The sequence below is a fragment of the Triturus cristatus genome, chromosome 5_1 (genome assembly GCF_964204655.1).
Source record: "Triturus cristatus chromosome 5_1, aTriCri1.1, whole genome shotgun sequence".
Classification (NCBI taxonomy): Eukaryota; Metazoa; Chordata; class Amphibia; order Caudata; family Salamandridae; genus Triturus; species Triturus cristatus.
This window is the reverse complement of record NC_140587.1, coordinates 40,873,554-40,888,853: the sequence shown is the minus strand read 5'-3', so window position 1 is coordinate 40,888,853 and position 15,300 is coordinate 40,873,554.

Sequence of the window (15,300 nt, the reverse complement as noted above, 5' to 3'; positions counted from 1 at the left end):
TAACCCTCCCTTACACAGTCCTCAGGTACCCTTCTAACCCTTCCTTGCACACCTCTTGGTCACCCTTTTAACCCTGCTTTACACACCCCTTGGGTGCTCTTCTCCCCTCTCTTACACGTCCCTTGGGTACCCTTCTCCCCTCCCTTACACAGCCATTGGGTACCTGTCTCCCCTCCCTTCTACACCTCTTTAGTACCCTTTTCCCCCTTTCATACATATCCCTTGGGTACCCTTCTCCCCTTCCATATGCACCCCTTGGGTACCCTCCCCCTTCTCCTACACACGCCTCTTGTGTTCTCTTATACAGTTCCTTCCTCCCTTACACAGTCATTGGTTACCCTTCTCCTTACACACCTCATGAGAACCCTTCTCCCCTCCTTTACACACCCCTTAGGTACCCTTCTCCCCACACAGCCCATATGAGTGCAGGGTGAGTGGTGTGCTATGAGAGTCCCTGACAAAGTGTGAGTCTATCTGTATGAGTATAGAGTTCTACCTGTGTAAATGCACAGTAAACAGTGTGCCCATTTGAGTGAAGGGGGAGTGGTGGGCCTGTGAGTGTACAGTGGGCGCTGTCCCCATGTGATTGCAGGGTGAGTGGTGTGTGTGTGTGAGTGTACAGTCGGCAGTGTACCCATGTGAGTGCAGGTTGAGTGGTGGATGTGTGAGTGTACAGTGAGCAGGCAGTGTACCCATCTTAGTGCAGGGTGAGTGGTGTGCATGTGTGAGTGTACAGTAAGCAGTGTGCCCATGTAAGTGCAGGGAAAGTGGTGTGAAAGTGTGAGTGTACAGAAAGCAGTTTGCCTGTGTGAGTGCATGGTGAGGGGTGTGTCTGTGAATGTACAATGAGCAGTGAGGACATGTGAATGCAGGGTGAGTGGTGTGCAAGTGTGAGTGTACAGTAAGCAATGTGCCTGCGTGATTGCAGGGTGAGTGGTGTGACTGTAAGTGTACAATGAGCAGCGAGGACATGTGAGTGCAGGGTGAGTGGTGTGCATGTGTCAGTGTACAGTAAGCAATGTGCCTGTGTGAGTGCAGGGAAAGTGGTGTGCAGGTGTGAGTGTACAGTAAGCAATGTGCCTGCGTGATTGCAGGGTAAGTGGTGTGACTGTAAGTGTACAATCAGCAGTGAGGACATGTGAGTGTATGGTGAGTGGTGTAAGAGCAGGGTGAGTGGTGTGCATGTGTGAGTGTATAGGAAGCAATGTGCCTGTGTGAGTTCAGGGAAAGTGGTGTGCAAGTGTGAGTGTACAGTAAGCAATGTGCCTGCGTGATTGCAGGGTAAGTGGTGTGACTGTAAGTGTACAATGAGCAGTGAGGACATATGAGTGTATGGTGAGTGGTGTGAGTACAAGATAACTGGTGTGACTGTAAGTGTACAATGAGCAGTGAGGACATGTGAGTGTATGCTGAGTGGTGTGAGTGCAGGGTGAGTGGTGTGCATGTGTGAGTGTACAGTAAGCATTGTGCCTGTGTGTGTGCAGGATAACTGGTGTGACTGTAAGTGTACAATGAGCACTGAGGACATGTGAGTGTATGGAGAGTGGTGTGAGTGCAGGGTGAGTGGTGTGCATGTGTGAGTGTACAGTAAGCAATGTGCCTGTGTGAGTGCAGGGTAAGTGGTGTGACTGTAAGTGTACAATGAGAATTGAGGACATGTGAGTGTATGATGAGTGGTGTGAGTGCAGGGTGAGTTTTGTATATATGTGAGTGTACAGTAAGCAGTGTACCTGTCTGAGTGCAGGGAAAGTGGTGTGCAAATGTGAGTGTACAGTAAGCAATGTGCCTGCGTGATTGCAGGGTGAGTGATGTGACTGTAAGTGTACAATGAGCAGCGAGGACATGTGATTGCAGGGTGAGTGGTGTGCATGTGTGAGTGTACAGTAAGCAATGTGCCTCTGTGAGTGCAGGGAAATTGGTGTGCAAGTGTGAGTGTACAGTAAGCAATGTGCCTGCGTGATTGCAGGGTGAGTGGTGTGACTGTAAGTGTACAATGAGCAGCGAGGACATGTGAGTGCAGGGTGAGTGGTGTGACTGTAAGTGTACAATGAGCAGCGAGGACATGTGAGTGCAGGGTGAGTGGTGTGCATGTGTGAGTGTACAGTAAGCAATGTGCCTCTGTGAGTGCAGGGAAATTGGTGTGCAAGTGTGAGTGTACAGTAAGCAATGTGCCTGCGTGATTGCAGGGTGAGTGGTGTGACTGTAAGTGTACAATGAGCAGCGAGGACATGTGAGTGCAGGGTGAGTGGTGTGCATGTGTGAGTGTACAGTAAGCAATGTGCCTCTGTGAGTGCAGGGAAATTGGTGTGCAAGTGTAAGTGTACAGTAAGCAATGTGCCTGCGTGATTGCAGGGTGAGTGGTGTGACTGTAAGTGTACAATGAGCAGCGAGGACATGTGAGTGCAGGGTGAGTGGTGTGCATGTGTCAGTGTACAGTAAGCAATGTGCCTGTGTGAGTGCAGGGAAAGTGGTGTGCAAGTGTGAGTGTACAGTAAGCAATGTGCCTGCGTGATTGCAGGGTAAGTGGTGTGACTGTAAGTGTACAATGAGCAGTGAGGACATGTGAGTGTATGGTGAGTGGTGTGAGTGCAGGGTGAGTGGTGTGCATGTGTGAGTGTACAGTAAGCAATGTGCCTGTGTGAGTTCAGGGAAAGTGGCGTGCAAGTGTGAGTGTACAGTAAGCAATGTGCCTACGTGATTGCAGGGTAAGTGGTGTGACTGCAAGTGTACAATGAGCAGTGAGGTCATGTGAGTGTATGATGAGTGGTGTGAGTGCAGGGTGAGTTTTGTATATATGTGAGTGTACAGTTAGCAGTGCACCTGTGTGAGTACAGGGAAAGTGGTGTGCAAATGTGAGTGTACAGTAAGCAGTTTGCGTGTGTGAGTGCATGGTGAGTGGTGTGCCTGAGAATGTACAATGAGCAGTGAGGACATGTGAGTGCAGGGTGAGTGGTGTGCGTGTATGAGTGTACAGTAAGCAATGTGCTTGTGTGAGTGCAGGGAAAGTGGTGTGACTGTAAGTGTACAATGAGCAGTGAGGTCATGTGAGTGTATGATGAGTGGTGTGAGTGCAGGGTGAGTTTTGTATATATGTGAGTGTACAGTTAGCAGTGCACCTGTGTGAGTACAGGGAAAGTGGTGTGCAAATGTGAGTGTACAGTAAGCAGTTTGCGTGTGTGAGTGCATGGTGAGTGGTGTGCCTGAGAATGTACAATGAGCAGTGAGGACATGTGAGTGCAGGGTGAGTGGTGTGCGTGTATGAGTGTACAGTAAGCAATGTGCTTGTGTGAGTGCAGGGAAAGTGGTGTGCAAGTGTGAGTATACAGTAAGCAATGTACCTGCATGATTGCAGGGTGAGAGGTGTGAATGTAAGTGTACAATGAGCAGTGAGGACATGTGAGTATATGGTGAGTGCAGGGTGAGTGGTGTGCATGTGTGAGTGTACAGTAAGCAATGTGCCTGCGAGATTGCAGGGTAAGTGGTGTGACTGTAAGTGTACAATGAACAGTGAGGACATGTGAGTGTATGGTGAGTGGTGTGAGTGCAGGGTGATTGGTGTGCATGTGTGAGTGTACAGTAAGCAATGTGCCTGTGTGAGTTCAGGGAAAGTGGTGTGCAAGTGTGAGTGTACAGCAAGCAATGTGCCTGTGTGAGTGCAGGATAACTGGTGTGACTGTAAGTCTACAATGAGCAGTGAGGACATGTGAGTGTATGGTGAGTAGTGTGAGTGCAGGGTGAGTTGTGTGCATGTGTGAGTGTACAGTAAGCAATGTGCCTGTGTGAGTGCAGGGTAAGTGGTGTGCAAGTGTGAGTGTACAGTAAGCAATGTGCCTGCGTGATTGCAGGGTAAGTGGTGTGACTGTAAGTGTACAATGAGCAGTGAGGACATATGAGTGTATGGTGAGTGGTGTGAGTACAAGATAACTGGTGTGACTGTAAGTGTACAATGAGCAGTGAGGACATGTGAGTGTATGCTGAGTGGTGTGAGTGCAGGGTGAGTGGTGTGCATGTGTGAGTGTACAGTAAGCATTGTGCCTGTGTGTGTGCAGGATAACTGGTGTGACTGTAAGTGTACAATGAGCACTGAGGACATGTGAGTGTATGGAGAGTGGTGTGAGTGCAGGGTGAGTGGTGTGCATGTGTGAGTGTACAGTAAGCAATGTGCCTGTGTGAGTGCAGGGTAAGTGGTGTGACTGTAAGTGTACAATGAGAAGTGAGGACATGTGAGTGTATGATGAGTGGTGTGAGTGCAGGGTGAGTTTTGTATATATGTGAGTGTACAGTAAGCAGTGTACCTGTCTGAGTGCAGGGAAAGTGGTGTGCAAATGTGAGTGTACAGTAAGCAATGTGCCTGCGTGATTGCAGGGTGAGTGATGTGACTGTAAGTGTACAATGAGCAGCGAGGACATGTGATTGCAGGGTGAGTGGTGTGCATGTGTGAGTGTACAGTAAGCAATGTGCCTCTGTGAGTGCAGGGAAATTGGTGTGCAAGTGTGAGTGTACAGTAAGCAATGTGCCTGCGTGATTGCAGGGTGAGTGGTGTGACTGTAAGTGTACAATGAGCAGCGAGGACATGTGAGTGCAGGGTGAGTGGTGTGCATGTGTGAGTGTACAGTAAGCAATGTGCCTCTGTGAGTGCAGGGAAATTGGTGTGCAAGTGTGAGTGTACAGTAAGCAATGTGCCTGCGTGATTGCAGGGTGAGTGGTGTGACTGTAAGTGTACAATGAGCAGCGAGGACATGTGAGTGCAGGGTGAGTGGTGTGCATGTGTGAGTGTACAGTAAGCAATGTGCCTCTGTGAGTGCAGGGAAATTGGTGTGCAAGTGTGAGTGTACAGTAAGCAATGTGCCTGCGTGATTGCAGGGTGAGTGGTGTGACTGTAAGTGTACAATGAGCAGCGAGGACATGTGAGTGCAGGGTGAGTGGTGTGCATGTGTCAGTGTACAGTAAGCAATGTGCCTGTGTGAGTGCAGGGAAAGTGGTGTGCAAGTGTGAGTGTACAGTAAGCAATGTGCCTGCGTGATTGCAGGGTAAGTGGTGTGACTGTAAGTGTACAATGAGCAGTGAGGACATGTGAGTGTATGGTGAGTGGTGTGAGTGCAGGGTGAGTGGTGTGCATGTGTGAGTGTACAGTAAGCAATGTGCCTGTGTGAGTTCAGGGAAAGTGGCGTGCAAGTGTGAGTGTACAGTAAGCAATGTGCCTACGTGATTGCAGGGTAAGTGGTGTGACTGCAAGTGTACAATGAGCAGTGAGGACATGTGAGTGTATGGTGAGTGGTGTGAGTGCAGGGTGAGTGGTGTGCATGTGTGAGTGTACCAGTAAGCAATGTGCCTGTGTGAGTGCAGGGTAAGTGGTGTGACTGTAAGTGTACAATGAGCAGTGAGGTCATGTGAGTGTATGATGAGTGGTGTGAGTGCAGGGTGAGTTTTGTATATATGTGAGTGTACAGTTAGCAGTGCACCTGTGTGAGTGCAGGGAAAGTGGTGTGCAAATGTGAGTGTACAGTAAGCAGTTTGCGTGTGTGAGTGCATGGTGAGTGGTGTGCCTGAGAATGTACAATGAGCAGTGAGGACATGTGAGTGCAGGGTGAGTGGTGTGCGTGTATGAGTGTACAGTAAGCAATGTGCTTGTGTGAGTGCAGGGAAAGTGGTGTGCAAGTGTGAGTATACAGTAAGCAATGTACCTGCATGATTGCAGGGTGAGAGGTGTGAATGTAAGTGTACAATGAGCAGTGAGGACATGTGAGTATATGGTGAGTGCAGGGTGAGTGGTGTGCATGTGTGAGTGTACAGTAAGCAATGTGCCTGCGAGATTGCAGGGTAAGTAGTGTGACTGTAAGTGTACAATGAACAGTGAGGACATGTGAGTGTATGGTGAGTGGTGTGAGTGCAGGGTGATTGGTGTGCATGTGTGAGTGTACAGTAAGCAATGTGCCTGTGTGAGTTCAGGGAAAGTGGTGTGCAAGTGTGAGTGTACAGCAAGCAATGTGCCTGTGTGAGTGCAGGATAACTGGTGTGACTGTAAGTCTACAATGAGCAGTGAGGACATGTGAGTGTATGGTGAGTAGTGTGAGTGCAGGGTGAGTTGTGTGCATGTGTGAGTGTACAGTAAGCAATGTGCCTGTGTGAGTGCAGGGTAAGTGGTGTGACTGTAAGTGTACAATGAGCAGTGAGGACATGTGAGTGTATGGTGAGTGGTGTGAGTGCAGGGTGGGTTTTGTATATATGTAAGTGTACAGTTAGCAGTGTACCTGTGTGAGTGCAGGGAAAGTGGTGTGCAAATGTGAGTGTACAGTAAGCAGTTTGCCTGTGTGAGCGCATGGTGAGTGTTGTGCCTGGGAATGTACAATGAGCAGTGAGGACATGTGAGTGCAGGGTGAGTGGTATGCGTGTGTGAGTGTACAGTAAGCAATGTGCTTGTGTGAGTGCAGGGAAAGTGGTGTGCATGTGTGAGTGTACAGTAAGCAATGTGCCTGTGTGATTGCAGGGTGAGAGGTGTGAATGTAAGTGTACAATGAGCATGTGAGGACATGTGAGTATATGGTAAGTGGTGTGAGTGCAGGGTGAGTGGTGTGCATGTGTGAGTGTACAGTAGGCAATGTGCCTGCGAGATTGCAGGGTAAGTGGTGTAACTGTAAGTGTACAATGAGCAGTGAGGACATGTGAGTATATGGTAAGTGGTGTGAGTGCAGGGTGAGTGGTGTGCATGTGTGAGTGTACAGTAAGCAATGTGCCTGTGTGAGTGCAGGGTGTAGCGCATTAAAGCCAGACCTATTGGCATTGCCAATGTTTATAGATAATAAAATCACAAGTTAAAGAGCACAGACCTCTCATTGTGTCTAGAAAATATGTTGCACGCGGCTTCTGGAGACCCAGGGGCAGATCTACTAATATTTGATGCAATGCAACCCAGCATCCACAATTGCTGCATTGTGTTGTGTTGTGTCAAAGGGAGACAGCAGAACAGCGGCATATCAACTCAGATACTGCAATGTTTCTATCTCGGTCTGCCTTGGCACACTTCAGCAAGCCTCGTGCCACACACCCTCACCCTTCACAAGAGGTCAAGGGTGAGTATGTGCGTCAGTCTAGCAAAAGTTTATACCGGAAGGGTACCCTTCCAGTACAAAATACTATTCCTAAACATAATGTAAACTGTTCCAAGTATGCATGTGTGCTGTTCAGTACGGCACACGTGCAAAGCTGGAAAGATTTGGACAAAGCAGAACATTTGTCCATCACTACAACTGCCTCGAGTAGGAGTAAAGATTTAGTGCAAATCAGTGTCTACCTGTCTTAGTAGATAGGACTTTGTGCCAAACCCCATGGGTGGTTACATGGGAATCCCTTACAGCGCCCAAGGGACACTGCTGCAAAGACTTCAATCATGCCTGTATCATGATTGTATATTCCATTGCATATAGTGTTAGCAATCACAAACATAACCCAGAATATATCAGTGCTTTTAACTGAATATGGATGTTGTATCAGCTCGATGCCTCCTTTACCTCTGATCATGCTTGCTAAGTTTAATCGCTCTAATAGGAAGCCATAGGGATCAGGGTCCCACCTTGCACCTGTCCTAACAGTGTAACGATGGGCCGAATTCACAAAAGTAACCTGAGACAAAATCCTCACTTTACGACTTTCGGCATACAAAGGGCATTTAGTAGTAGTAAAGTTAGGATTTTGTCTCAGATTACTTCTGTGAATCAGGCCCCTTGTTTTCACACTTGACAAGAGGAGCCAGGATTTAGTGAGAATAAAGAGACTGGATTGTACACATGAATGATATATCCTCCTCAAGGGTGTGCGCATTAGAAAGGTTTTTGCTGAGGGAGAACAAGTTTCTGTCACATGATTAAACTTCATTGACTTGTATTGAGAGAGCACGTATATCTATTTAGTTGCTTTTCTATGGATTTCACATCTGTGCTCTAAATGATCATTTTCTAGCTGGAACCCAGGTCAGTTGAGATGACAATCGCCTTTGATCTTTTGCTGTCTGCAATTTTGCAATACACTCTAGTGGGGCTTTATGCTTCCTGCCGTGTTGTGTTTTATTTTTGTCATACCCTTATTGTACAGTAACGCACAGCATCACTTTCCATTACGCTACAAAACCTTCCCAGCACAAAAGTTTGTGATGGAAATAAAATCCCAATTCTAGTCTTTGCAGTGGTTTGCATCACTTTTTTGTTGCAAACTTGGTGCAAAATGTTAGTACATCTGCTCCCGAAAAATTAGAACTCTGTAGAAAAGATGCAGGGCATGGCTTTCCTAGGGCTGCTTGGGCGCTGCACAATTTTGCTCCCTAAACCATATGGTTTCGATCAATTTAGGAAGCACTGCAGGAGGAAGCTCACACTGAGGCCACGTCTGGAGGTATACAACGTTTACAACGCAACTTTTACACCGCACTACCATTACAACGAAACTGTAACAACGCGAAATCTGTTACAACGCATGCCATTACAACGCATGCCATTACAACGAAATGCACTAGATGGCGAGCTAACATTAGAAATAGTGTAGTTTTACTATCCAAACCCCTTCCCTACTGCAACGTGGACTGGAGTTAGAATAGTAAATTATACATTTCTAATGTCAGCACTCCATCTAGTGTACGTCGTTGTAAAAGCATGCGTTGTTAAGGCTTGCGTTGTAACAGATCTTGCGGTGTAAAAAATGCGTTGTAACGGCATGCGGTGTAAAAGCATGCGTTGTAACGTCATACATCCACGTCTGGAGGAAGCTCACACTGAGGCCACGTCTGGAGGAAGCTCACACTCAGGGCACGTCTGGAGGAAGCTCACACTGAGGCCACGTCTGGAGGAAGCTCACACTGAGGCCACGTCTGGAGGAAGCTCACACTGAGGCCACGTCTGGAGGAAGCTCACACTGAGGCCACGTCTGGAGGAAGCTCACACTGAGGGCACTGCAGGAGGAAGCTCACACTGAGGCCACGTCTGGAGGAAGCTCACACTCAGGGCACTTCTGGAGGAAGCTAACACTGAGGGCACTGTGTGAGAAGTTGGCCTGGTATATGCTGTCCACTAGTTATAGTGGGCACCTTATACCAGTCCAAACAACCCTTATTGATGATAGGTTTAAAGACAACCTTTATTGAAAGCTATCCTAGTGGTAGCTATGGAGAGCAGCCTTCAGGCTAAGTCTTAGAGGAGTTTAAAGCAGCTTAGTTTACCAGATTATAACCTCTTGAATTACTAAATGAAAGGAGAACCACACAAGATATATATAAAATATATGTATTTATTTCTAAACACTCACTGCTAATCTCTTTATGAGATTAGAGTCCAAGATACACAATAATACAGATCTATAACGACAGTATATGGCACAATATACAATGGGCCCTAGGGGAGGACCAAACCATATATTAAGAAAGTGGTATAGGAACCATGCCTTGACTAGACACAGTGCCTAGAGCACGTAGAATCGCTGGGACCCCAAGGAACCACCCAACGTAGTGACACAGGAGCCCCACGGGGGACGCGTGCAGTGTGAGAACACAGGCGCGAGCCCCATACTATTTTATGGGAAAGTCACGGTTGGAATTTTAGAAGTTAAGGACACTTAGGAAAGGACTTTGAGCAAACCCCTTTAGACGTAGGGGGTTCTAGGGCAAGCACCCATGGGAGAACTGGAGTACTCAGGTTACCTCACCCAGGGAAGCCGAGTGTATAGGTGTCAAATGGTATCGGGAATTGTCCTTGATTTCAATGGCGATCTGCTGCAAAGTGCTGCTGCCGGGAAGAAGAAAAGTGTCCAGTGTGAGCCAAGCCTGGATCAAAGATCAGAAGAACCTGAAAGCAGAGGGGACAGAGTCTGGGACAAGTGCCAGTGACCAGGGGCACGATAGACGAATGCACACCAATGTCGGGTGCTTCAGGTGCGAAGAGGTGAAGCTTGACTCGGCAGCCACAAGGACCAGGAGGCGTCGACAACAACCAGGAGCTGGATTTGAGCTGTCCCACGAAGGATATCAAATGAGGCGGTGTCGGTGCTTAGATTGAACACAGCAAGCCTTGGCAACAGAAACCCATGCAGGAAGAGAAAAGATGCTTCGGTGCAGACCAGCAAGAGCCGGGGAACTCCCCAAGCAATGGAGAGTCAGGGCACGTCTGGAGCAACCAGGTAAGCCCAATTAAAATTAGAGTTGCCTTCACAGGGACCCATCAGTCTACGGACCATGGATTGCGAAGGGACCTCGATAGAAAACACAAAGGGCCAGCTCTCGGAACACTTGTGGAGTGTAGGCGGGCAATCTTCGGTGGAATTGCTGCTCGGGGTCAGGGCTACAAATAACCCAAAGCTCAACTGCAGGAGTCGCTGGAAAGCTGATGCAGTGTCCAAGGGTTCGGGTTGCATGGTCGTCACGAGGGATATGGGCCTCAGACTTGCTGTGGGCACTGATCGACCTCTAAGACCACGGAAACCCACCTCCTGTGTTGCAAAGTCCTCAGGAGCTTTGGAGATACAAACCGGTCAGATGTGTCTTTGGTGCCTGCCTTGCAGGGGAGTAACTCCTTTACTCCAAGGGAGATTCTTCAGTCATCTAGTTCAATGTAGATCGTCGAAGTTCCAGGATTATGTATCAGTGTGTCATCCAGGTAAATCTAAAGTCCTGTAGCAAGGGGTTCCTATCTGATACACAAGGAAGGGGTGGGACAAACTCTAGGAATCCACCTATGGGAGGGTCAGGAAAGAGGAGCGGCTACACCCATTTCCTTTATTCAGTTTCACGCCAGAGCAGGGGCTGGTAGCTGGTTTGAGCTGGACTATACACAGGGACAACAAATGTGCCCCCAGTGCTGACTTCAAAGCACGCTTGAAGTGCACCCACCCAGCCCCAAATGCTAAAGCCTGTCTGGGAGGTGGTGACACCTCCATCTGACAGGAAACCTATTGTCCAGGCCTCCCCTGTCGGAGTTTCATCCAACAGCAGGAGAACAGACTTGTGTCTGTGGCTGGCAGCATCCATTTTGTGATGCCAGGGTCTGTTAGGCTGGTACCGGGTATACCGTTGCTGTCATGTCTCTCCCTCTAGAAGGATGGGATCATACTTCCTCACCAGTTACTGGTGTGGGGGTATGATTCCAAGGTATTTGACACCAAACACAACATGTTTCCATGCAGCAAGTCCAAAGTTAGCATTTACCATTTGGTTATAATGCACTTAAGAGTATATGGTCTGGCTGCATCCCAAACAACCCCGGAATAAAGGTTCCGAAAGCTGCAGATGGGCTCTGCTCATGCATGGGCACCCTCTCACATGAAACCCAGCACCCTACCTTCAGGATTGTTAAGGCATGCCATAGGGTTGACTGATAGGTTCACATGTGCAGTGATATGGAGAGATATAGTGAACCTATATCTCAGTAAGGGGTGCATGCACCACATTACCCAGGCTGCAGTAGCAGTCCTGTGGTGTCATTTTGGAAGGCTTCCCAGGGGTGGCAAAATACATGCTGCAGCCCCTGGTAGGCCTCTGAGGTACCTATGCCATGGGTAAATAGTATATCCTATACTAGGGACTTATAAGGGTACCCCAGAATGCAATCTGGAGTGTACCTAAAGTACTGGTAATCAATTTAAAGGGGAAAGCAGATAGCCTGGTGTCCTGAATAGCAGGATCCCAGCCAAACTAAGTAAAAAACCAGCAAAACACCAGTAAAAAAGTGGGGGGCAACCATGCAGTCAGATTCCACCTTCCTACACACTGCAGGAGGAAGCTCACACTGAGGTCACTGTTGGATGAAGATCACACACAGGGCACTTCTGGAGGAAGCTCACACTGAGGGCACTGCAGGAGGAAGCTCAAACTGAGGGCCCTGCAGGAGGAAGCTCACACTGTGGGCCCTGCTGGAGGAAGCTCACACTCAGGGCACTTCTGGAGGAAGCTCACACTGAGGGCCCTTCAGGAGGAAGGTCACACTCAGGGCACTTCTGGGGGAAGCTCACACTGACCACACTGCTGGAGGAGGCTCACACTGAGGGCACTGCAAGAGGAAAGTCACACTGAGGGCCCTCTAGGAAGATGCTCACATGGAGGGCATTGCATGAGGAAGCTCACACTGAGGGCATTGCAGGAGGAACCTCACACTAAGGACACTGCAGGAGGAAGGTCACAATCAGGGCACTTCTTGAGGAAGGTCACACTGAGGGCACTGCAGGAGGACGGTCATACGCAGGGCACTTCTGGAGGAATCTCACACTGAGGGCACTTCTGGAGAATGCTCACACTGAGGGCACTGCAGGAGGAAGCTCACACTGAGGACACTGCTGGAGGAAGCTCATGCTGAGGGCACCTCCAAAGTACGCTCACACTAAGGGCACTGCAGGAGGAAGGTCACACTGAGGGTACTGCAGGAGGAAGGTCACACTGAGGGCACTGCTGGAGAAAGCTCACACTGAGGGCCCTGCAGGAGGAAGCTCACACTGAGGGCACTGCTGGAGGAAGCTCACACTGAGGACACTGATGGAGTAAGGTCACACTGAGGGCACGTCTAAAGTACGCTCACACTAAGGGCACTGCAGGATGAAGCTCACACTGAGGGAACTGATGGAGGAAGCTCACACTGAGGGAACTGATGGAGGAAGCTCTCACTAAGGTCACTGCCATATGAAGCTCAGACAGAGCACTGCTGGAGGAAGCTCACACTGAGGGCACTGCTGGAGGAAGCTCACACTGAGGGCACTGATGAAGGAAGCTCACACAGAGCACTGCTGGAGGAAGCTCACACTGAGGGCACTGATGAAGGAAGCTCACACTGAGATCACTGCTGGATGAAGCTCACACTGAGGTCACTGCTGGAGAAAACTCACACTGAGGGAATTGATGGAGGAAGCTCACACTGAGGTCACTGCTGGATGAAGCTCACACTGCAGGCACTGCTGAGAATGCTCACACTGAGGGCACTGCTGGAGAAAGCTCACGCTGAGGGCGCTGCAGGAGGAAGCTCACACTTAGGACACTGCTGGAGGAAGCTCACACTGAGGGCACTGCTGGAGGAAGCTCACACTTAGGACACTGCTGGAGGAAGCTCACACTGACGGCACTGCTGGAGGAAGCTCACTCTGAGAGAACTGCAGGAGGAAGCTCACACTGAGGGCACCTCTATAGTACACTCGCACTGAGGGCACTGCAGGAGGAAGGTCACACTGAAGGCACTGCTGGAGGAAGCTCACATTGAGGGCACTGCTGGAGGAAGGTCACACTGAGGGCACTGCTGGAAGAAGCTCACACTGAGGGCACTGTAGGAGGAAGCTCACACTGAGGGCACTGCTGGAGGAAGCTCACACTGAGGGCCCTTCTGGAGGATGCTCACACTAAGGGCAATGCTAGATGAAGTTCACACTAAGGGGACTGATGGAGGAAGCTCACACTAAGGGAACTGATGGAGGAAGCTCACACTAAGGGCACTGCTGGAAGAAGCTCACACTGATTGCATTGCAGGAGGAAGCTCACTCTGAGGTCACTGCATGGTGAAAGCTCACACTGAGGGAACTGATGGAGGAAGCTCACACTGAGGTCACTGCTGGATGAAGCTCACACTGTGGGCATTGCTGGAGAATGCTCTCACTGAGGGCGCTGCTGTAGAAAGCTCACACTGAGGGCGCTGCAGGAGGAAGCTCACACTTAGGACACTGCTGGAGGAAGGTCACACTGAGGGCACTGCTGGAGGAAGCTCACTCTGAGAGAACTGCAGGAGGAAGCTTACACTGAAGGAACTGATGGAGGAAGCTCACCGTTGGAAGGGGCGATCTCCGGGGGGCTACGGAACACGTTCCTGACCACCCCGTGACCCACCTCTCCCAGAATCAGGCCGAGCACCGGCGGCGAGGCCCTTCCAGGAAGGGGACTCGTACTTTAGGATTGCACTCGCTGAGCTGGCACTACTTGACAAAGGGACACCACACAGTAGGGTTCGGTAAACGGAGATCTTTATCTAAGATTCTTTGGATCTTTATGATCCGCAAGGTAGTCTTTGGTCAATACAACAAGCTTGGTAATTCCTTGACAAAGGGGATTGGGGTAGCGGGACAGTTCTAGGTTCAGAGTCAATGCCGAGTGTCCTTCGCACAGCTCTCAATCCTCGAGCCGGAGGACACGGTACAGGCTTGGGTCCAGCCGGACCAGAATGTTCTCGAGCCGCGACCACGTCCGCAGGGCTCCGGTAGGAAGGAACTGTCAATCGGGAGATCTTCGGGGTGCCGCGATTCACTCGGCAGGCTCAGCTGGTCTTAGAGTTGGGGGGAGCCGCGAGACTCTCAGCGGGCTTCGATGGTCTTCGAGTCAGGGGGAGCCGCGAGTCTCTCAGCAGGCCCCGATGGTCTTAGGGTCAGGGGGAGCCGCGAGTCTCTCAGCAGGCCCCGGGGTTCGTAGTGTTCTCGGGAGCCGCGATGACGTCAGCAGGGCTCAGATAGTTTCCAAGGATCAGGTGGTCCTTCGTTGCAGGTTCGTCGAGCCGCGACCAGGTCCGCAGGGCTCTCTTAGTTCCAGGTCTTCTCTACCCCAGTCCCCACAGCACCCCCTGTTATACGCCTCATTCTCTTTGAAGTCCGGCGTCCACACAGAGGGGGGTCTTGGCTTCTGGGGGCGGTGTTGGGATTTCCTGCCGCTCGGCTCTTTGATCCTTTCAGGTTGGCCTGGGAGGGACTCCAGACACCCAGCATGCGGGGAGCCAGCTCCCTGGGGGTCAGGAGGGCGATCGAAACCATCTGTTGAGAGGAGGTCAGAGGTGTGACAGAGACTACTCCTCCCTGTCTTGCTTGGGGGGGGGGGGGTTCCCTCTCCCTTAGCCGGGCATGGCGCGTTCAGGGTCTAGGGTTCGCTGGGGCCCCGGGCCGGCCATCGGGACATCGGGAAATGGTGGCCAGGGGTCTTCGGTGGCTACGGGGTGGGAAGGACGGGCGGCTGTAACCCGGGACCAGGGGTGGTGTATGGGTTGGGTCTGGGGCTAGTGGTCAAGGAGGCCCACGCCACGAGGCCGGGCCCCACACTCACACTGAGGGCACTGCTGGAGGAAGCTCACACTGAGGGCACTGATGGAGGAAGCTTACACTGAGGGCACTGATGGAGGAAGCTCACACTGAGGTCACTGCTGGATGAAGCTCACACTGAGGGCACTTCTGGAGGAAGCTTACACTGAGGGCGCTGCTGGATGAAGCTTACACTGAGGGAACTGATGGAGGAAGCTCACACTAAGGTCACTGCTTGATGAAGCTCCAACTGAGGGCACTGCTGGAGGAAGCTCACACTGAGGGTGCTGCAGG